The sequence below is a fragment of the Perca flavescens genome, chromosome 1 (genome assembly GCF_004354835.1).
Source record: "Perca flavescens isolate YP-PL-M2 chromosome 1, PFLA_1.0, whole genome shotgun sequence".
Classification (NCBI taxonomy): Eukaryota; Metazoa; Chordata; class Actinopteri; order Perciformes; family Percidae; genus Perca; species Perca flavescens.
The window spans coordinates 796523-819055 of NC_041331.1; the positions used below are offsets into that span (position 1 = coordinate 796523).

General features: G+C 39.9%; 1 protein-coding gene across 2 annotated transcripts in view; it reads right to left on the bottom strand.

Annotated features, from left to right (window-relative positions):
• ntrk3b (neurotrophic tyrosine kinase, receptor, type 3b) overlaps positions 1 to 22533 on the bottom strand; it is a 204773-nt gene that overhangs the window by 140340 nt on the left and 41900 nt on the right. The gene's annotated exons all lie outside the window — the stretch shown is intronic.

The window sequence follows — 22533 nt, forward strand, 5'->3', positions numbered from 1 at the left end:
CCTCCTGAGCGCGACGGGAGCAAAGAAGGGTGAAAGATGAAGGGATGTAAGATGAAAAGAGTAGACGATGATGACGTCACCTGTGAGGAAATTTAGCATTCAGGGGAGCAGTTCAACCTTTTTATTTCACACCTGAAACTGTCAACTTCTCACCCTGTTATGTGTGAACTGAAGCTGCAGAATGTCTACTACCACACCAAATAAGGTTATTTTTAATTTATAAATTTATTATATGAAGAAGTTAGGGTTTTCTTGCACAACAAGTGCAGTCAAAGTAAACATCATATGGGTCTCAGACAAAAATAAATCATTTCAATCTGTGCAAACTATTACAAACTGTGCAAAAAGTGCATATGGTGCTGTACTGTCAATCAGTTTGGTGCTAGATTGTAATGGAGCCATAGAAGGCCATAGAAGGGCTGTAGAATGAGAACAGATGGGGCACAGTGATTTCCACTTCAGCACCTGTTGATATGTGGAATCACATTGGTCAATGAAAGCAACCACATGTATTATGGAGGAATTAATATAACCTGGGATTTTCCTGGCTCAGAATGGGCCTTTTTTTGGGGGGGGGGGACTACGCATGGCAGTATTACCGTACAGTACAGGCAATGAATCTGTGTTACCTTATTTGACAGAAATATATGCATTTATTTCTGACAATTTGATAAACAAATATATGTATTATGTCTGAGTAAATAAAACCCCAATTAACAAAACTGCTTTAAAAAAATCTTTTTAATATTTAAATATATCCCTGTGAGAGTCCGGTACAGCTAAACTCTGGAGACAAAACTGAGATTAGCTCTCATATTGAAGTTAATGTTTTGCTGGTTCAAGGGTTGTTTGGTAAATTGCTCTGCAACATATTCTGAGAGGATCTGAATTGTTTTTATTCTCAATACTTATCATTTTGGTGCTGGTCATTTTCCTCTGGGCGCCAAAAATTCCTCTAACTCATTACTCATAATCATTACCAGCTTAATTTACCTCTTCCTCTTAATTAGGTGGCTTACACCAGCCCACATGATCCAAACACACGTATCAATTTAATAACACCACCGCTGGTCCATTCTCACCCCAGACAATTTAGTCTTAGTAAAGCAGTCGATCAACTAGTGCCAGCTGTGCTCCTTCAAGTTTAGCACATGGAAAATGTTTAGCATGTTTTAAATAGCCTCCGTAGAGAGTAATCAACTATTTAACAGCTATTAAAGCAACTTATAGAATATTAAGTTCATAGCACAATGGTGTATTCTACAGTCACCACAGTCAAATTAATTTAGGTATATAATATATTGAATTTTTCAACATGTCCAGAATAGTCTCATAACAGTTGCCACTCTCCACTAATTTGAATTCAGGTCCACTGAAGTTTTTTCCAGAGCGTAATACTTAAATTACAAGAAACAGAAATGGAGCAAAAGACAAAACAGCAGCTTAGAAATCAAACTGTGGCAGTCCACACTTTCCAGAGTAGAGGCAGTCTGCCAGCCCCTTTGAGCTAACTTAAAATCCCTAACCAGGGCTCTGTCCGGTGGAGGGGGCAGCAGGTTGCTACATCACTGTTTCGCAGCTGAGAAGGTGTTGAGGTGGTGATATGGTATAACACCAGCCGGGACCTGCCTGGATGATTGCCACTACCACACAGCAGCTCTCAGCATCTCCTTGCATCCCCTCTGCAGTAGCTGTCATACACAGCCACCTGGGGCCGCCATCCTGACTTGTTTTGACGAGGCTGGCTGAGTGGAAGGAGGAGCAGGGGCAGATGGTACCGTTAAACTGGCAGGGGTGACATGGCTGGCATTGAGCCGGGCATCCCTGAGAGTCTCAGACAGCAGGAAGCCACCTTGACCCACCAGATCTTAATTCCCATCACCCCACTGGAGACAGAGGACCACGGGCCAAGCAGATCCAGGCCCAGCAAAGACCGTTCAAACAGCCCATCCTCCCAGCTGCCCCTAGGTCATTGGCTAGCACTCTGCCAAACATTCTATTGGGGGTAATTCTGTTTGTCTAAATGCAACAACCTGATTGCAATGCTGAGTTGCCGATGTTTAGCAGGGATCATGTTTACCATGTTCACCATCTTAGTTTAGCATGTTAGCATGCTAACACCTGCTTATGTCAGTTTTTAAGGTATTTGGACATACACTAAACCAAAGTTTTTGTATGAATTTAAATTTCCATCTGCTTGTGGCGCTAGATGAAAAGTCAGGGGATCATCAAAATCACCATTACATTCTGTGCAAAATGTAATGGCAATCCATCCAATAGTTTTTTGAGATATTTCAGTCTAGACTAAATTGATTACAATATTTGTAACATTATGTTTATCATTTTACATGTATAACCACAAAATTATGTTTGAACAATACAGAATGAGTACTCTTATTGACATATAAAGCCAAGTATTGTGCATTGTGTGCAAAGCCACCAGCCATGTAATAATATAGTCTACAGCAACCCTTCCTGTTATTTGCCTTGAGTAAATTAATAGAGGTTTTAAGCGGGCAGGTCAAGACCACATCGGTAGTTGCTCCCCTCAATTTCAATTTCTTGAGGAGAAAATGAAAACAGGCCAATAAGAGGAAAGGAACATTCAATGTATAATACCTGTCACCCGTAGCAGATGCATAACCCTATGATAGCCTTATAGTGACCTACTGCTCAATTTATATCATACTGTGTTGTTATTTATTCAATTTATATAATAATAATAATAATACATTTTATTTAAAGTGCCTTTCATGACACCCAAGGTCACTTCACAAACAAACAATCATCAAACATCGTTAAAATTATAGTCATCTCATAAAATAGAAATAAATAAAACTCTGTGCAAAAGTTTTAGGCAGGTATGGAAAAAACGCTGTAAACTAAGATTGCTTTCAAAAATGGAAGTGTAGTGTTAATAGTTTATTTTCATCAATTAACAAAATACAGTGAATAAACAGAAGAGAAATCTAAATCATATCAATATTTGGTGTGACCACCCTTTGCCTTCAAGACAGCATCAGTTCTTCTCAGTACACTTGCACACAGGTTTTCAAGGAACTGGGCTGGTAGGTTGTTCCAAACATCTTGGAGAACTAACCACAGATCTTCTGAGGATGGAGCCTTCTTCAAATCCTTCTGTCTCTTCATGTGATCCCAGACAGACTGGATGATGCTGAGATCAGGGCTCTGTGGGGGCCATGCCGTCACTTCCAGGACTTCTTGTTCTTCATTACGCTGAAGATACTTCTTTATGACCTTGGCTGGATGTTTGGGGTCGTTGTCCTGCTGCAGAATGAATTTGGGCCCAATCATACGCCTCCCTGATGGTATTGCATGATGGATAAGTATCTGCCTGTATTTCTCAGCATCGAGGACCCCATTAATCCTGACCAAATCTCCAACTCCATTTGTAGAAATGCAGCCCTAAACTTGCAAGGAACCTCCACCATGCTCCAATGTTACCTGCAGACACTCATTAGTGTACCGCTCTCCAGCCCTTCGGCCAACAACCGGCCTTCTGCTACAGCCAAATATTTCAAATTTTGACTCATCAGTCCAGAGCACCTGCTGCCTTTTTTCTGCACCCCAGTTCCTACGTGTTTGTGCATAGTTGAGTCGCTTGGCCTTGTTTCAATGTCGGAGGTATGGCTCCTGGTTCCAACTCTTCCATGAAGACCACTTCTGGCCAGACTTCTCCAGACAGTAGATGGGTGTACCTGCGTCCAACTGGTTTCTGCCAGTTCTGAGCTGATGGCACTGCTGGACATCTTCCCATTTCGAAGGGAAATAAGCTTGATGTGTTTTTCATCTGCTGCACTAAGTTTCCTTGGCTGACCACTGCGTCTACGATCCTCAACAATCCCTGAATTTTTGCAAGTCTACCTATAAGAATTGATGCTGGTTTGAAGGCACAGGGTAGTAACACCAAATATTTATGTGATTAAGATCTTTTTTTGGTCACTCACTTTGCATTTTGTAAATTGATAAAAAATAAACAATCATTATTTATATTTATATATATATATATATATATATATATATATATATATACAGTGAGGAAAATAAGTATTTGAACACCCTGCTGTTTTGCAAGTTCTCCCACTTGGAAATCATGGAGGGGTCTGAAATTGTCATCGTAGGTGCATGTCCACTGTGAGGGCATAATCTAAAAAAAAAAAATATCCAGAAATCACAATGTATGATTTTTTAACTATTTATTTGTATGATACAGCTGCAAATAGGTATTTGAACACCTGTCTATCAGCTAGAATTCTGACCCTCAAAGACCTGTTAGTCTGCCTTTAAAATGTCCACCTCCACTCCATTTATTATCCTAAATTAGATGCACCTGTTTGAGGTTGTTAGCTGCATAAAGACACCTGTCCACCCCATACAATCAGTAAGAATCCAACTACTAACATGGCCAAGACCAAAGAGCTGTCCAAAGACACTAGAGACAAAATTGTACACCTCCACAAGGCTGGAAAGGGCTACGGGGAAATTGCCAAGCAGCTTATTGAAAAAAGGTCCACTGTTGGAGCAATCATTAGAAAATGGAAGAAGCTAAACATGACTGTCAATCTCCCTCGGACTGGGGCTCCATGCAAGATCTCACCTCGTGGGGTCTCAATGATCCTAAGAAAGGTGAGAAATCAGCCCTGGACTACACGGGAGGAGCTGAAAAGAGCTGGGACCACCGTTTCCAAGGTTACTGTTGGTAATACACTAAGACGTCATGGTTTGAAATCATGCATGGCACGGAAGGTTCCCCTGCTTAAACCAGCACATGTCAAGGCCCGTCTTAAGTTTGCCAATGACCATTTGGATGATCCAGAGGAGTCATGGGAGAAAGTCATGTGGTAAGATGAGACCAAAATAGAACTTTTTGGTCATAATTCCACTAACCGTGTTTGGAGAAGAATGATGAATACCATCCCAAGAACACCATCCTTACTGTGAAGCATGGGGGTGGTAGCATCATGCTTTGGGGGTGTTTTTCTGCACATGGGACAGGGCGACTGCACTTTATTAAGGAGAGGATGACCGGGGCCATGTATTGCGAGAACAACCTCCTTCCATCGGTTAGAGCATTGAAGATGGGTCGAGGCTAGGTCTTCCAACATGACAATGACCTGAAGCACAGCCAGGATAACCAAGGAGTGGCTCTGTAAGAAGCATATCAAGGTTCTGGCGTGGCCTAGCCAGTCTCCAGACATAAACCCAATAGAGAATCTTTGGAGGGAGCTCAAACTCTGTTTCTCAGTGACAGCCCAGAAACCTGACTGATCTAGAGAAGATCTGTGTGGAGGAGTGGGCCAAAATCCCTCCTGCAGTGTGTGCAAACCTGGTGAAAAACTACAGGAAACGTTTGACCTCTGTACTTGCAAACAAAGGCTACTGTACCAAATATTAACATTGATTTTCTCAGGTGTTCAAATACTTATTTGCAGCTGTATCATACAAATAAATAGTTAAAAAATCATACATTGTGATTTCTGGATTTTTATTTTAGATTATGTCTCTCACAGTGGACATGCACCTACGATGACAATTTCAGACCCCTCCATGATTTCCAAGTGGAAGAACTTGCAAAATAGTGGTGTGTTCAAATACTTATTTTCCTCACTGTATATATATATATATACACATACATACATACATACATACATACACATATAGATTAATGTGTTGAGCATCTATACATGGAAGCAAGCAGCATTGAGCTGTGCAGGAGGAACACTATTCAAACCAGAGGCCAGAGCAATGCTGTCCAGTTAGCCACTAAGCCAACTGGAAAGCCAAGGAAGGCTACGCCAATGTTTTACTCTCCGCTGACATGACTTAATTAAAGTGCCATAGCCTTTCTGTAACTTCTTCAGATTTAATTGGATCGTTAGCAGAACAGATTTAATTACAGCCAGAGCTGAATGGTTTGCATTAAATCTGCACCTGGGAAACTTGGTCGAATATCAAAAGCTGAAAGAAAATGGAGCAGTTTGTCAAGGAAAGGGGGTGCAATGGACTGGTCCTCACATATCTTGAGGGAGTCCCGAGGGAGTTTGTTTGTAGTTGCCAAACAAGAAACATTCTCAATTCTTGAAGACACAAATTCATTACCAACAAATGACAGAATACTTCAAAAATAGATTCAAATTATTAAACTTAGATTCTGATAAATTGATGCACAACCACAGATCCAACCCAAATTCTGCATGAAAAACAAAAGGAATCTGGAAAAAAACGATATTTCCATATCAAGACTGCTTACGTAGATACATACATAACTGCATACATACTGAATTCCTGTCTTGAAAGAAATGTCAGACGACTCATGATACTGTCTCAAATCCTTCCATTGCATTATGCAGTCTTCAAAAGGAGCAACTGTGTCATAAAATATAGCCGACCAGCACTACCTCAAACCTCGCTACTCAATGAAGAAGATGACGTGCACTGAGAGGAAAGTAACTGAGAAGTCGTTCATTGTTGCAGTCAAGGTACGCTAATGGTAGCATATACTGCTAATGCTGCAACCGCTTCCGGTAACTGAAGCCATGTGCTGTTTCATTTACACTGATATGAGGTACAAGGGACAGGAACTGAGGGAAGCAATGCCCAATCAGCATTTTCGTGACTAAATTAATCCTTCTCAGGGACTGACTAAACAGTTATCCAGTGTATCAATCAGCTTGTTTGTAACCGTTTATGTGGCAGAGGATGTCATTTTTAAGGCATTTTTTATTCAGTTTTCAACAAAAATTGAGGAAATAATTTATTTTACTCACACTTTGAATCACAATATTATGTTGTTGTTATTTGGACTACATTTTTAGATTGAATTGTCTCAATAAGACGGATACACACCACTAAAAAATGGATTGTAAGACAAAAACCAGCTCTGATGTGGACAGTGATAATGACAGCAGAATGTGAGACATGGTGACATTTATGAGAGAAGGCTCTACTGATTATCAAAGGGTTCAGTGAGTCTTAAGCTGTGATTGCTAACATCACTTCAGAGTCTTTAGTACATTTGGAGAGAGGCAGGGCGTTATAGCACCTCTGAGAACGAGCACTTACTCGAGCTGTCTCTTCTCTGGGGCTCAAATACACTTTTGTTTCTGTGAAATGTGCTAGCTATTTTTAAGATCAATAGCTAGACCTAGTTTGCTAATAAAACTAGTAAAGCTAAATAACTAGTAAAACCATTCAATGTGGAGTCTCAATAATCCATACACGCTCTACTGGCTTTGAGGGCACATTTCATTTGATCGCATTTTAAATTGTGTCATGATAATAACATACACACATATGCTACTAGGCTATTTTGTTATAGCTTACATTCCAGGACTCTTTTTTTCAGTTAGAGAAAAAGTCAAACTTTTTTTCTATAGAATAATTGACTAATTTAGTCCACATGCATGACCACATTACATCAGTGGGTTTACAGTACTTGGCATCAATTTATACTACTCCAACATAAATACCACATTCTAAAGTGGCTTTATTTGTATTGATAACAGCTACTTAATCTCCCATGTACAATAATGATGACACATTTGTGGTATGTCATGTCTGACAACATTATTATACATAACCATTAATGATACTGTTTACAGCTCTGTGCTGTAGCTGCTAAAGCTAACGTTTGCTACAGAGACTGACAGGATGAGCTACCTCACAGCTCGGATTCTTTTATCAATTCACATATTTTACAGAAATGAACTCTTAAGCACATCATGTCATCATTTAATGTTTAATGGGAGATTCTGTCAACTTATTACGACTGTTGGTATTTCATGTGCACTCAACAACTGCAGATCTATCCGCCACTACTGTAACTGTCTGGAATTAACACCTAGATTGTTTGTATGTCATTTTTGAACAGCAAAAAACAGCATAGCCCAAACATCAAAATGATACAGAGTGAGGTTTCCTCTTTGACCAAACCATTTTTGTCTGAGCGTGTGGATCAGACAGTGACCAGCAGAGAGCATTTTAACAAGTAAGCAGTTAAGTCATTTTTGTTGTTTTGCCAACTCACAATATTCACATTGACTAATGTTTTACGGAGACAGTTATTCTAGTAAATGAAATTAACAATTAAAGTGCAACAGCTTGTTATGACATTATTATCTATGTAGGTAATAATTCAAATTGCCGCTCCTGCATTTTGAAAATTACACTTTTTCAAACCACGATTTGAATTTAAAACAATTAATAGTGCAGCCAAGTAAAATTAGTATGGCCAAAATTGTTCTAATAGATTGCAGTTGTTATTCATGATTAAATCTGGGAACAAATTGATTGATTTCTACAATCTGTTATTAAAGCTGAAATCTATGATTCTGTGAAAGTGTGGAGATGGAAACAGACTGCAACTCCACCGCTCCCAACAGCCATCTTATCAGCCTCCCTGGATACACAGAAGGGAAAAAATGTATTTCCTTTTTGAAATGATCCAAGTCATTCTCCTATCTGTCTCTGTCAAGAGGAAATCAGACCACTGCCGCACTCTCACCGCACCGCACACTATCAGTGCATGAGAGGACGGAGGCTCCAACCAGAGGCCAGGCATCGGAGCCACAGGACTGGAAAGAAAAGGCCCGATCCCCCCCATCCCATCCCCACCCCTCGTGGCAAAGTAAATAACAATCTACTCGGCTGAAATCCTCATCCTCTTGTCCAAACACATCTGAGGCTTCCTCGCCACTGTCATTTGATTGACAGCGCCTGTGTCGGAGGACTTGGCGCTGTGTACACCAAATGTCAGGCCTCAGCCAGACAATTGTCTGTCAGTTCACAGGTTGCGGCTTGAGTGGCGAGTGATGTGGGAGGATGGAAGAGGGTGGAAGTAAGCGGAGGGGAGGGTGGCCGGAGCAAAGTGCTGCCTCAGGAGTCAGAGAACCTCATCTGGCCTGTGGGATTCTGCTGCCTCAGAGAGAGAAGCTGCTGGTTCTGCTCCTCCAGCTTTTAGTTGCAGGCACTGACAGACAGGCACACAGTTATTTAACACTGTGCGAGTGGAGCATGATGACACTGCATGTTCGACCCCTGTACCGCGACTTGAAAGCACTCCACCACCTTGGCTAAGAGGACGGAGCGCCGCAGAGATGCTCCTGCACACCGCAAAAAAACAATCCCTCACCGAGATGAAAGCAACTATTTTTAGCCGCTCTGTCAGCTCAGGTAAAGAAAATGTTGTCTTGCCTCGATCATTCCCCCCCACCCTTTTGGTTGTTCAACACTCAAGAGATCAAAAGCGACGCCAGGAAAGGGAAGGAAGCGAGGTGAGGATGCAATGAACTATCGGTGGGAGGTTTGAACTTGAGGCGGGTGGGAGAGAGCTCAGTGTTACAGACGCTATCGATCCAGTCACGCCAGTTGACATGGAGACCCTTGAGACTGAATGTCCTGTACTGCAGATTAACTGAAGCCGTTATTCCTGTGGCTCACCATGACCCACAACCACCCACCGCAGTCTCAGGACCAGCCGTCATAAAGCATTAGGCTCCGTTAGACTTCTGTGATTATGGATGTAAAGATCGCCAGCGCAGCCTGGCCACTCTCTGTCTCTCTGAATGGGCCTCGAGGTGAAGGCCTCCTTCTCCCTTAGTACTGCTTTCATGCCTAATTTCTCTGTCTCTTGCTCTTCCTTCCCGTCATTATCTACTATGGCCTATGTCTCAGTTTCTATTTCTGAATCTCTCTTTCTGTCTGTCTTCTTTATCACTTCCCCACTTAGTTTCCAGGCTTGGTTAGAGCCTGTTTCTCTCTTCTGCCCACCTTTTCCTCTTTCTGTGATTTTCTTTCACTGACTCAGTCCTGCAATCTTGCATCAAAGTCTGATTTAGTGTCAAATAACCATCCGTCAAATCACAGGACAGTGCTTTATGAGTAATGTTTTACAATACAATGTATTATAACCATTATACTTTGATAATGTATTATAGTATATTGTATGCATGGCTATGAAAAGCCTGGGCTTTTCATAGCCATGCATCACTCCAAGATCAATTTGTCGAGACGTTGACTGAGTAAAGCAAGAAAAGTAATTAAGGCCTTATAGAAACACACATAAAATCTCACACACAATCTCACACAATCACATACACACACACACACACACACACACACACACACACACACACACACACACACACACACACACACACACACACACACACACACACACACACACACACACACACACACACACACACACACACACACACACACGCTAATGTCCATCTAGTCATTTAGCCTGAAGTTGCCTTAAGTGATTTAGGACCACTAGGAGGTAATAATACTCAAAAACAAAGCCAGTCATGTGGGTCTTATTTTAAGGTTTGGACATTATTTATGATATTGGTTTTGCTAACACTGTTAACACAAAATAGTTGCTGAGTTTTAGGGATGACAAAAAGTAGCCAAATAATTACATAATTAGATCCCCCAGGTCAGCCAAACTTATTTGCTTATTTTAACTAGGCATAATGAAAAATTATTATCCAAACCTAACTCAACTTTGACTTCTGCTGAAGTTAACAGGTTTGCTTACATCAAATAATTATACTGTTTTAATGTTAGATGGCTTGCAACCTTTTCATCAGATCTCAGTTTTTACTTTGGTGAGTGCAGTGTTATCATGACCAATAGAAAAGATGGCCAAAGCTAAAAAAAACAAAACAAGATACAAGTTGTAAAAACACAAAATTATCCATTTAAGTCCTCTGGCAAATAGTTGCCTCTTTATACATCCATTGGAAACAGAGTAAAATGGGATTGGAGCACTCCCTCATTTGCCTTGTCTCACAAAGAAAACATTTGATTTTAACAGTCACTAATTATCAATCAACTTCATGCTGGGTATGATCAGATTGTGAAAGCTGTGAGAGTAGTATATTCATTGTGGTGTATTTGAGAATAAAACTCCTTTATATCTCAAATGAATAATTTTCAGTCAATTTCCTTTAACTTCAGTTGGCTTAAAAGGCTTTTACTGATAAGTCCTGGCTGTGGTGCACAATCCTACTACTACAACAAGCATGCAGTTAAATGCTGGAATGCCTGTGAAACAAATGGTGACAATGTCTCAAGTCAAATAAAATAGGAAGAAACCCTGTGCACAAAAAGCAGCCTTTGCCATGTCTGACAGGGCTTCCTGTTTGACAGAACACTGGAGCCACTTGTCTGCATGTTGTATTCTGAGATGTACTCCCTCAGCATCAGTCTGTTTAAGCTCTGTACAATCTCTTCTGGCCACAGAGCTCATTCTATAGATAAATACAACCAGTATAGAGCTAGAGCATGGACTGATGCATTCCATTCACAGCCGGCAAGTGTCCCAGTGGTCAAGCTGTGGCAGATAGTCGGCCGGTGACCAGCCAGGCGTCTCTCCCTGCAGTCCACACGGCCGGCAGATACCATGCTCCATGACACCACTATCACAGGGCAAGCCTCCATGTTTGTGTTTACAGTGAGATTAGTCACACGCACATCCAAGCACCCGAGCATGAGGATGGATTGTAAATTTGAACTCCGTATAAATTTATGAATACGCTGATTCAATTTGGAATGCTTGTTTGCTCTCCCAAACCTCCACGTCTGGGAAATAAGCCTTGCTATATGCCCTGTGTTCTTCTCTGTTGTAGAGCTGCAGTTTTTTTTTGTTTTAAATGAAAAAGTCCCTTTTTCTACATTGGAAATAATCCATTACCACCACTCCAGAATAATACCTTGAAAACCAAGCAGTCTGCATGATCAAACACCAGTTTGGTTTACACACTGTAGCAACACAGCAGCTGGCACAGCAACAACACGTTCAATGGTCCGTTTCCCACACTAAAGAATGATTTCATGTGGTGCATTGTCGGTGGTAAGGTTGTTTTTTTTAAATGGCGGGGGCAGTCTACTACAAAATCTAATGTTAGAGGGAGATCCTGAAGTACCCTACACCTCCTCATCAGCTATCCCCCACAGTCACATGGCTCCAGCTCTGGCAGAGCAGAGCGGCAGGCCAGCCTGTGGGAGGAAATCAGGTTCACGCAACCTTTACCCGCAGAGCATTGCCAACTTTCAATTTAGCACACTTGGAAAGCAGGAACGCGACCACACAGAGCACAGTGGGCAGGAACCGAGTGTGAGCATGATTTCAGCTGAATTACTGTTGATTCAAGGGTGGATTCTGCATTTCTATGTGCATCCAGTGCCAGTATGTATAGCATACGCATATGCATTATTTAATGAAAATGAAGGCTTGCTGGAATAAACAACATTGGTCATCAAAGGGTATATTGTAGGAGGTAGTCCTCCTCCAGGGCAATGATCAACTTGAGAAAGGATGGGTAGAAGCAAAACATTTATGGTAGCCGACATTACTGAATAGTGGGCCGTGGTATTTCAATACATTAATGATAATAAATAATAATCTTCATGGTGCATTGTTTTTTTACCCCTGACGGTCACAACTATAGACCGCGTGTGCAGCTAATCCAGTTAATACAGCAATAACTTCAGTCAATCAAATTGATTGCTTATCGTGTTTAGACAGTTTGCAAGAGAGAACAACAGCATAGGAAAGGAAGTAGCAATGTATATTTAAACATTATGAGGGGAAAAGGGGCTGCTCAAAAGCTCTGTTTGCACTTTTCATTATTTAGAAGATTCAGTCTTGTTTTCTTTTATTGAATATTGGCCATTGGTTCATTGGGCTAGCACTGATTGTATTCATGGTAAAGATAGCTATTTGTTTTTCTATACAAGTTCAATGTGTCTGTATGTTGAAAGTATCTAAAAATATTGTTGAAATAATATGGAAAAGTACAATGTTGATTTTATTTGACAGACGTAGGGGTTGGCTAGAGGACGCCATTCAGACTACATGAGGTTCAGACCAAAGCTGGGAGAACATTTTAGTAACTGGACCTCTTTGAATTTTTATTGAATATCCTTGCTGTATTCCTTTTCAGAAATCCAAAGACAGAGGGATATGTTTTCCTTTTGGGAGAGGTAGATGTATTTTAATCACATCCCTCAGCTATTTTAGTTCCCTAACATTTACTTTGATGGCATTAATGAATCACTATTAGATTTTGATTTCAGAAATTGTAATTACCATCTTAAAAAGAGACATTAATGTGTGATATGTAACTAACTGCTAAAACTAGACTGAGGTTTGGCCTTGCTTTAAAAGCTCTACATGCGTATACGAAAAAAGTCGTTTTATAATAACAGGGCTTTGTTCACATTTACATTCATATATTGTAAATTAAAGACTCTCCCTGATACCCAGTGAGAGTGAGAGTAAAACAGCTGGTACATTACTATTTTTTGCAGAAAACTTTAGCTCAGTGGATTCTGTTTCTTAACAGCATCCTGTTTCATATTCATACTGTTACATACACTCACCCTAAGAGCTCCTCAGTACAACGGAGCATCTCTAATGAAGCACTTGCATAGGTTACAGGAAATATATGTCTCATTACTTTTTCACAGATTTAACCAGTTTGTTTGGGTTTCCAAATAGCAGCTCTCCATAATGGTTAGTCCACTTTTCTAACTACTGGGCTATTGCCACCTCAACTTGTTTCATACAACAGTGAAGGGTTATGCTGTTCTTCAATTGATTTTTTTGCCTTTGAAACCAAGTAAAAGAAAACAGTGAATACACACTTAACAATTGACCTGTCTAAGCTATGACTGCAGAACTGTCTCATAAAAAAGGTCTCGATTTCAGTCCTATCAACAGCCAATGAGTCAAGACAGCACTGTTTGGTTAAAATGACCTCCAGCATTACACTGGACCCCTCCTGCTTTCTCTGGGATAGAGCGTCAGCTAACTGCCTCAAATGTGAATGTAAGATGCTTGACACAGACAGTACATCAGGGTTTAGCATTCATTTACACCTTTAAAATCACAACTCTATTTTTATGTGCCGGTGGAAGGGCCAGGCAGAACACTAGAGACTGCAGCAGTCATCTGGATAACGGTTTCATTTCCCAGGCAGCCACTGCCTGAAGTGAATAGGCTACCTAAAGACCTGAGCCAGTAACTCTTTCAAAAACACACAGAGGAGGAAGGAGAAAAGGAAGTTATTTTTAAAGGAATGCCAAAGAAAAAGCAGAGAGTTTAAAAGCCTCGACACGGTAAACCGAGAATAATCAGACTTCTAATTAAAAGGTGGTCTCAGGCTCGCTGGCCAACTGGCCAGAGTATGAAAATGACATTTAGGAATAAAAAAATAAAATAAAATAAAACAAGTAGCTGGGAAGATTTAATGAGAGTGTGTCTCTCCACTTCCTTCTCCCTGTGGGGAGTGACCTTTCCGACTCCCTGGTGACAACATTCCCTCCAGATTTATTGTGCTTCTCCCTCGGCTGCACTGGAATAAAGGGAGGAGTTGCCTCACCATCCAGACGCTGACCTTTAAGTTGACACAGGCGGGGACAAGCACAGCGCACGACGCCTGGCCGGCCAGGAGCATCGAATGGAGAACTGGACCCAGCGGGGGCAGAAATGAGTTGAAAGAACAAGAGCTTGTAGTGGCGTCTTTGTTTATTGACTACATTTCCACCTGGTACTTTGAGTGTAGGATAAATGTGAGATGAATGTTGTAGTAGGAGAGCTAGAATACTGAGTCTTCACACCCAGAAACAAGGAGGGATCAAATGGAGCAGCAGAACAGGAAGTGACTGTTAAAATAACGGTAGTCTATATCAACGACGTTTCATTTCCGGTATTGTTCAGGTTAACTGCTCCTCAGATCTCTGCAGGGTAAATCCAGACAGCTAGCTAGACTATCTGTCCAATCGGAGTTTTCTGTTGCACGACTAAAACTACTTTGAACGTACACATGTTCCACTAAAACAAGTTCCTTCCTGAGGCTATTTTGCAGAGACTCTGTGGCTCCATTTAAAGAAATGCCAATAAACCAGAGGACGTTTTTCTCTCATCCTAGAATGCTGTGGAGGAAGGTCTGGCAATGCGAGACTAAAATTACGCTGGCTAGGTCTCCATCTAGCTAGCAGTCCACCATTGTCTTATTATATTTAGTATTATAAGACATATTATATTTGGGAAATTATATTTGGAAAAGTATTATATTTGGGAAATACCCGTATTGTCTTTCTTGCACAGAGTTAGATGAGAAGATTGATATCACTGTCATGCAGGGCTCATCACACTTTGTACAGTGTTAAGTTGACTTGCTGGTCGCCCAGATTCTCTTCTTGAATCCTCTGCAGTCAGCATTGAGTTATGTCTGTTATGTTGTATTGTCACCAAACTGCTCCGGCTAGCATAACGGTTGGCGTGACCTGCCGGCACTGGTAGCAGAACTCCCATAGGGGAACAGCTAATTTAAGGCAACTAGCGATTCAGTAGAGTTGAATATTAATTGTTAATTTATCTTTTTGTGTGTGAATAATTGATATTTGTTGTTGGGTTGCCTTTAGTAAAATCTTTAATTTGAATTATAATTTTTACTTTTTTCCAATGAGATTCATGAATTCATTAGAAATGGTGTTAATTATTCCTCGTTACACCTTGTTTGTACAATAGTTAACATTTGTAGTGTTGGCGTCATTTATTTTGTATATTTTGCAGTATTATATTGATTGTTCATTTCTATTTGTTAACATTCTCTCTCTCTCTCTCCCTCCTTCCTCTATCTATCTATCTATCTATCTATCTATCTATCTATCTATCTATCTATATATATATATATAAATATATAAATATAAATACTGTACTATACACATACACACACATGTGCAAGTGTGTGTTGCTTTTACATGTTAAAAAAGAACCAGAGAGAATAAATAATAATAATGATATAATAAATAAAAATACTCTGTTGATCAGCAAAGAATTACAGCTGTCACAGAATGTCATGGAGGAGCTCATTCTGACCACATCAAGACTGTAACAGGAGAGTGTGGGAGTATGTCACTTACATTATTTACTGAAAGTACTTAATATTTCATTTTTAAGAGAGAAAAGGCTTTACGGATGAGAACTTATCCTGGACAAACCGTATCTCAGGGCAACTTTCAAAACAGTACTACTCTGTATTTCAAACCTTCAAAAATTACTCTTCATTACATTTTCAAATCATCATTACATGTAGTAATCAGCGTCTTGGTATACAGACCATTATGGTCCGAGCAACAAGCAGGCCACGAGTCCCAGTAAAGCGAGTGGGGCTATATAAAAGGTCAATGGTCAAGTACACATACGGTTATCACAGGAAAGAAATATTTGTGGAAAAAAGTATTTGTGGCTGCATGACCCGACCCAAAGCCTCGATGAACGCGCTGCATTTTAAACTGCTGATGCACAATCCTGCATCGTGGGACCGTTCTTCAATGGCACGCCCGCTCTGCCTGCCTGACCGAGCAGAGCAAGGTCATATTACCACTCCTCAGACGCTTAGAACTGCGAGAGCGTGGGAGAGACCGACACAGAGCAGGCCACAATGAGCAATAAATTTAATGATGTAAATGATAATGAAGCTAACCCAGTACAGTCCCATCACCATGCTGAGATAACACAATTTATTCCTCTAATATAAATCTCCATAGCAGCAATACACGAGATGATGTCCTTTAGATCATTGGCATGGCAGCAATGCAGGGCATGTAGCACAAAACCTTCTGTGGCACCAGGTGTGTGTGTGTGTGTGTGTGTGTGTGTGTAATCTCAAAGCACATTCTGAAGGAGATGAAGGGCGTTTTCGCACATGTAGCTTTTTCGTTTTATTTCCATTCAAGGGCTAAAATTATACAGTTGTTGCATTTGTCCATGGTCGGTTTGTGTTCACATGGCAACGTTCAACAGCGGTCCAAGGCGTTCTCAAAGTCGTAAACAAATGCCTGCAGATAACAAAGAGCTATAACTGGAAAACAGTCTCATTACATTTTTTGTGGTGTGAAATTAAGATGTGAAACTGCCAAACGAACAATTTTTCCTTGTCGTAGCTGTATGTTCTTCCACAAATGTACAAATAAAACTGAGCAAAGTTTGGTGGCACACATTCGGGGTAGTCCAGGGAGCAGAGGTTGGACATGCATGAAATAAAATATGGAGTACAGAAAAGACAGCTTCACATCTCCCCAGCCATTGATGTAATTGTGGACTTACTGGCGCTGAGTATGGTCATTTTCTGCAAAGAACGTGCAAAATATTACTGATCCTTTAATGTCCCCTTATGGTGCTAAAGAGGTTCAAGGCTGTTTCATCAGTTTTACCACAACAACTGGTGAGATGGGACTTGCTGCTGAGTCACTGGCGCCACTTAGACAAACATGTTAATATATTAACTTGATGAGTGGTCTGTTTTAAGACAAAACCCCCAAAGAAATATGTATGCACTTATGGGTTAACTTAGCAAACATTTCCCTCACCCTATCATGAAAAAAACTCTTGGAAAAATGAACAGGGTAAACTCAGAGCCTTTAGAGAATGGTTATATGACTAGATATGACTTGAATGTTAACTTAGGAAGAACTGTATTAATATTTCAATGGGTTTGAATTATTTAGACCATTTTATTATATGTCTTTGCACTTTATGTAACAAATAACCCCACCTGAGGTGAATGGAATGTACAACGTTGGGAGGGTATTATCCATGAACCGAATATCTGTCATTTACCCATATAACTCATTTTGATCTTGCTTTTCTGTTTAAAATATCAGGAAATAGTTTCTGGGGCTCCAGCTTAGTCGCCACTGTTTTCCTGGCAACCTCACAGTGAATTTTAGACCAAGAATTAGTCTGGCACATAATCCCGCCTAAAAATTCAATGGGCCATTTTGACACTTCTAGATTAGATTCTTTTTCTTTATTTCTGTTCTGTTTCCTGTTTTCTGAAAACTGTGTACAGCAAGGTTTTCTTTGTTGAAGTTTGAGGAAAGTGTTTTATTACATTTATTTTAAGTGTATTGCACTTTATTTTTAAACGGTTCTGAGAAAAATAAATCTTCCCAGCCCTTGTCACATGAGTCATGACCTATTAATGTTTCCATGATGACTATCCAAATTTTTGCCTTAAGAGCCCACAGAAAATGTGTATATTTGGATACACAATTTGTTGAAAATAAAAATAAGTGAAATTAATAATGAATGTGATGTGTTTTATTTAGTAAAATTACATTGTGTTGTTCTATCCTATCCAATTTTTCCTATATCTCTAAGCAGGTTTTCAATGCTATATTCTGATCAAACGCCCCCCCATATTGGTCCTTTGACCACTGGCTGCTTGTAGTACCTGTGGTCTTGAAATCTCAGCTTGTCACACTAATTGTAAATGATTCACAAAAAAAGCATCAGCAAGCAGTAAATATAACATGTTGATTTCCTGTTTGCATCTTGCAAGCACATTAATTCAGAATGCTGCTCAAATATTTTTGTCATGAGTGTATGTTACACCGATTTAGTGCTGGAGAGTTAATCACTGTCCGGAGCTTTGCACAATGTACATTTACCTTTATGTCATTCAGCTGGAACTCATCTGAGTTGTCTTGAAAAGCAGAGCTTCTGTGTCTCACTCAGAAGCTCAAGGTCAAAATAGTTTTGAGTTTTAATTAGATTTTATTTCATTTTTATTTCAGTTAGTTTTCATAGTATGTTTTGCTAATTTTAGTTTCAGTCTTTCAGAAAGGTTTAGATTTTATTATTATTTAGATTGAATTTGTTTTTGTTAGAGCCAAAAAAGAATGACTCAGAAGTATAAAGTTGCATTATACATACAAAATACATGGTTAGAAAAAAGCCATAAAGTTTAATGTTCAATCTTTGCGCTACTTTAGTGTTAGTGCAATTACGGCACAGCACCATCTGCAGAATATAGGCTTATTCAACATATTGGCTGCTGCATGGATTCAATCTCTGCACCTCCTTTATGCACCAACATCCTGCTGATAACAACACAGAACTCCCTCAGGATTACAGGTACACTGCAATTAGCTTATACAGGTAAACTGTAATTAGCTCATACGGGTATACCTTAATTAGCTTTATTTTGAGCTCAAATAAGGTGGCCCCATAGAGGTCACCTCATAATTACACCACTAATGCTTTGACAAGAGCCGTTAGGAAAATAAACAAGGCTACAAAAAAGGATATTAAATATGGCAGAGTTAATTTCTAATGAACCAGGCAGATGTTTTAGCCAGAATATCTGGTAAAGCTTGTAAGCTGTGTACTGTACTTTGACATCTGTGAGGCTGCTGTCAGTGCTGTGCTGTGTTTTACACAGCATTTTGTTGTTTTTTACATTTGTGTCTGAATAATTCATGTAAAAGCTTTACTTGGTTTTGGTTGATTATTGAGGTGTTACCATGTCGACCTTTTGTTTTTGTTTTTTACATTTCCTCCAACTTCCAGTCCCTCCAGTCACAATTTCTGGCTATAGTAAATAAGTAAAAAGTCATGGTCCTGATTGGCTCAGTCAACCTTCTATAAATTTGGGAACACACGTCCACATTTATGAGGAGTTCATATGACCTGACACCATCACATCCACTGCAGGTATCGCTTAGCCTGATGGTGAGAAAATGAAAGAGCACTGATGTTTAACTTACCATTACAATGATGCACATTATTAAGTTATTAACATTATTTGCAGTCACCACAAATGATCACTAAACTGATATTTGCTTTGATGGTCTGGAAGCTAATTCATATCATCAAATAGGAATTAAGAGCATCTCTCTCACTACAGCCCCGTGTACACAGCTTCAACATGACAGACCTGCTGTGCCTAGTTACAGTTGCTAACCGGTGATTGGACAATTGCTGTACAATTGTCAAGTAAAAAGGTATGTAACACAGTAGAAGAATATGATCTGAAAAGAGAGCGTTAAGTGTGAAGTGGTGTTAGTTATAGTCATAAGGTTTATTATAGGGGTGGGAAAAGAAAATCAAAAATCGTATATATATCATGATTTTTCTGTATCACGATAGAGCGTATTTTTCTTTTCCCTACAATCAGAATTAATTTTTTACCAATGATTCACCTAAATATTTTCTGTTCATACTGTACCGCTGATGGCGACTACATCCTATCTGTTTCCAGCAAACAGAGTGAAAGCAGAAAATGCAGAAAAAATACATGTTATGTACTTCTTTACAAAGGAAATAAATGTTAGACTGACGTGAGATGTGCATTCTTCTTAGAAAACAATATTTTTTTAGAAATGTCTCTTGATATATTGTCTCTAGAAGTGTATTATTCAACTTTGGTTTTTGTTAAAAGAGGAAAATAAAATCTATTGTCACTGCCCTAGATTACTCTATCTTTAACATGTCTGAACATGTGATCATGAGAACAGCTTTAATTCTCCTCAAAAGAGCAACCAGTTGAGTATTGGATGGCCTGGGCTTTGAGCAGACCTCTCTGACACACACATCAATGAGGTCGGCCTTCTGAGGCTAAGTTTAGGCATAATAATTAATCTGCTTTGACATCATCATCCTCTGTGTCACCTAGCAACTGTCTGTCAGCATTAATGAGACCACGAAAGGAACCGGTCATGGACGGTCTGGGCTAGGCCTCTCACTGGTTACAGTTCAAATGTCTCCATGTGGGAGAAGTGAAGATGAAGTGAACTCACTTGATTTATCTTTTTGTTTCTATTTGTAGGACAGCATTCATCACATTCTTAGCCTGAATCCAACAAGTCCTCCATCCATACAACGATATAGGTCGTTTTTTTCCCTCTAATACGACCCACAGAAGCGTTTCATAACTTAGCATTAACATTAACCTAGCAGTGGCAGGAAATACGACCCACAGGATCATTGTGCGTCCATACAGGAGCGTTTTGCGTCACGGTTTTAAACACGTTAACGTTAAGACACATTCGCAGTTTTATTAGGTTTAGGCACCAAAACTACTTAATTAAGTTAGGGTTAAAATCATGAAGATTATATACATTACTATATACGTGACTTCACTTCTGCACGTGACGTAGTTCAGTTTGTTCCGTAAAGTAAAGAAAAAACTCACCATTTACTTTTATTTTTTTAAAGTGACACAAATCCCAGTTTGTTTGACCCATGCACCAACCCAACCAGCCTCTTTAAGTGGAATTTGGCACTTTTATACTTCATCACCTTACTAAAGCAGCGAGAGGGCACCGCCACTATAAAATGTAAATATGCGTCGTAACAGCTGCTTGAACAAACAACTGACGTGGGCATTTTTCAAGCGAGGACAGTCTCCCTGAATCTAAAGAGAATTTCATATAACATGATATATCTTTAGTTAAAGAGAAAAAATAACACTTTTGTGGAAATATTTTACTTTTGGTTTTGCTATAATTGTTTACATTCCCACTTTTGTTTAACATTACAACAAAGGGAAAAATGCATCATCACCCTCTCACCTAATCTTTTTTTATATCTTTTGCACATCTTGATTCTTTTTAAGTCCCTAACACTGCACAGCAATGATGTCGTTTTACTAAGATTAAGGGAGGCAGAGATGAGGAGGTTACACTCTTTTACAAAGTATTTCTTTGCAGTCTTGTGTTAGTTAATCCATCTTCTGGAGATACAATTAAAGAGAAAGGGGGATTCAAATAACTTTCATTAAATGTTGATGAGCTCGATTAGCTCTACCAGTCACCCAACTAGATAAAGAGACAAGCAATACTTAGTGTAAGTCTAAACACATAGATAGTGACTAAGATAGTGAAGATAATGACTCGGACTAGATTTGTCTGTGCTAAATCCAACACATTCTCACTCCCATCGCCTAAAATACGGACACTTGGGCATGAGCCTTTGGCGTTGTTATTGATGCTTAAAGTCTCCTTTAGTGTCAGATCTAAACGCGTTTTATCTAAAGGCGCTTGGTCGGGACTATTGGCGTCACTTTAGACGCTATAGGTCTGGACGTACATTTACCTGACACGCAGCACAACAACGGGAATGTTAGGTTTAGGAAAAAATCATGGGTGGGGTTATAAAATGACTTTATTCAGTGACACGTGGGACAAGAACAGGACATTAACTCCGGTCTCCTGGGTAAAAGTCTTGTGTTGTCTGACCCATCTACCACCCCAAACAAACTATTTTGGGCTTTCATACTACTCGCTACCATTGTCGCTCTTAATACTATGTCATCTTACAGCGCCACAGAGCGGCTGCTCTGCCCGGTGTCTTCCATTCACACGCTGAAGGATGCTTTTTGCATTGTATCCGACGCTGAGAGACACTGACCAAGTGTCCGTATTTTACGAGTTGGGAGTGAGAACGGGTTAAGTCCTCTTTACTTTAGCATCAAGATTATGAACTGCTGCTTGCTATCACACACACACACACACACACACACACACACACACACACACACACACACACACACACACACACACACACACAAACACACACATACACACACACATTCAAGTCTAACAGAAGAAAAGAGGACCAAACTGCCTCTCAGCTGACAACTGCAAATTGCAAATGGCAATGTGTTCAGGTAAAAAGACTGTGACTGAGTTCCTCACCGTGTTTACTCC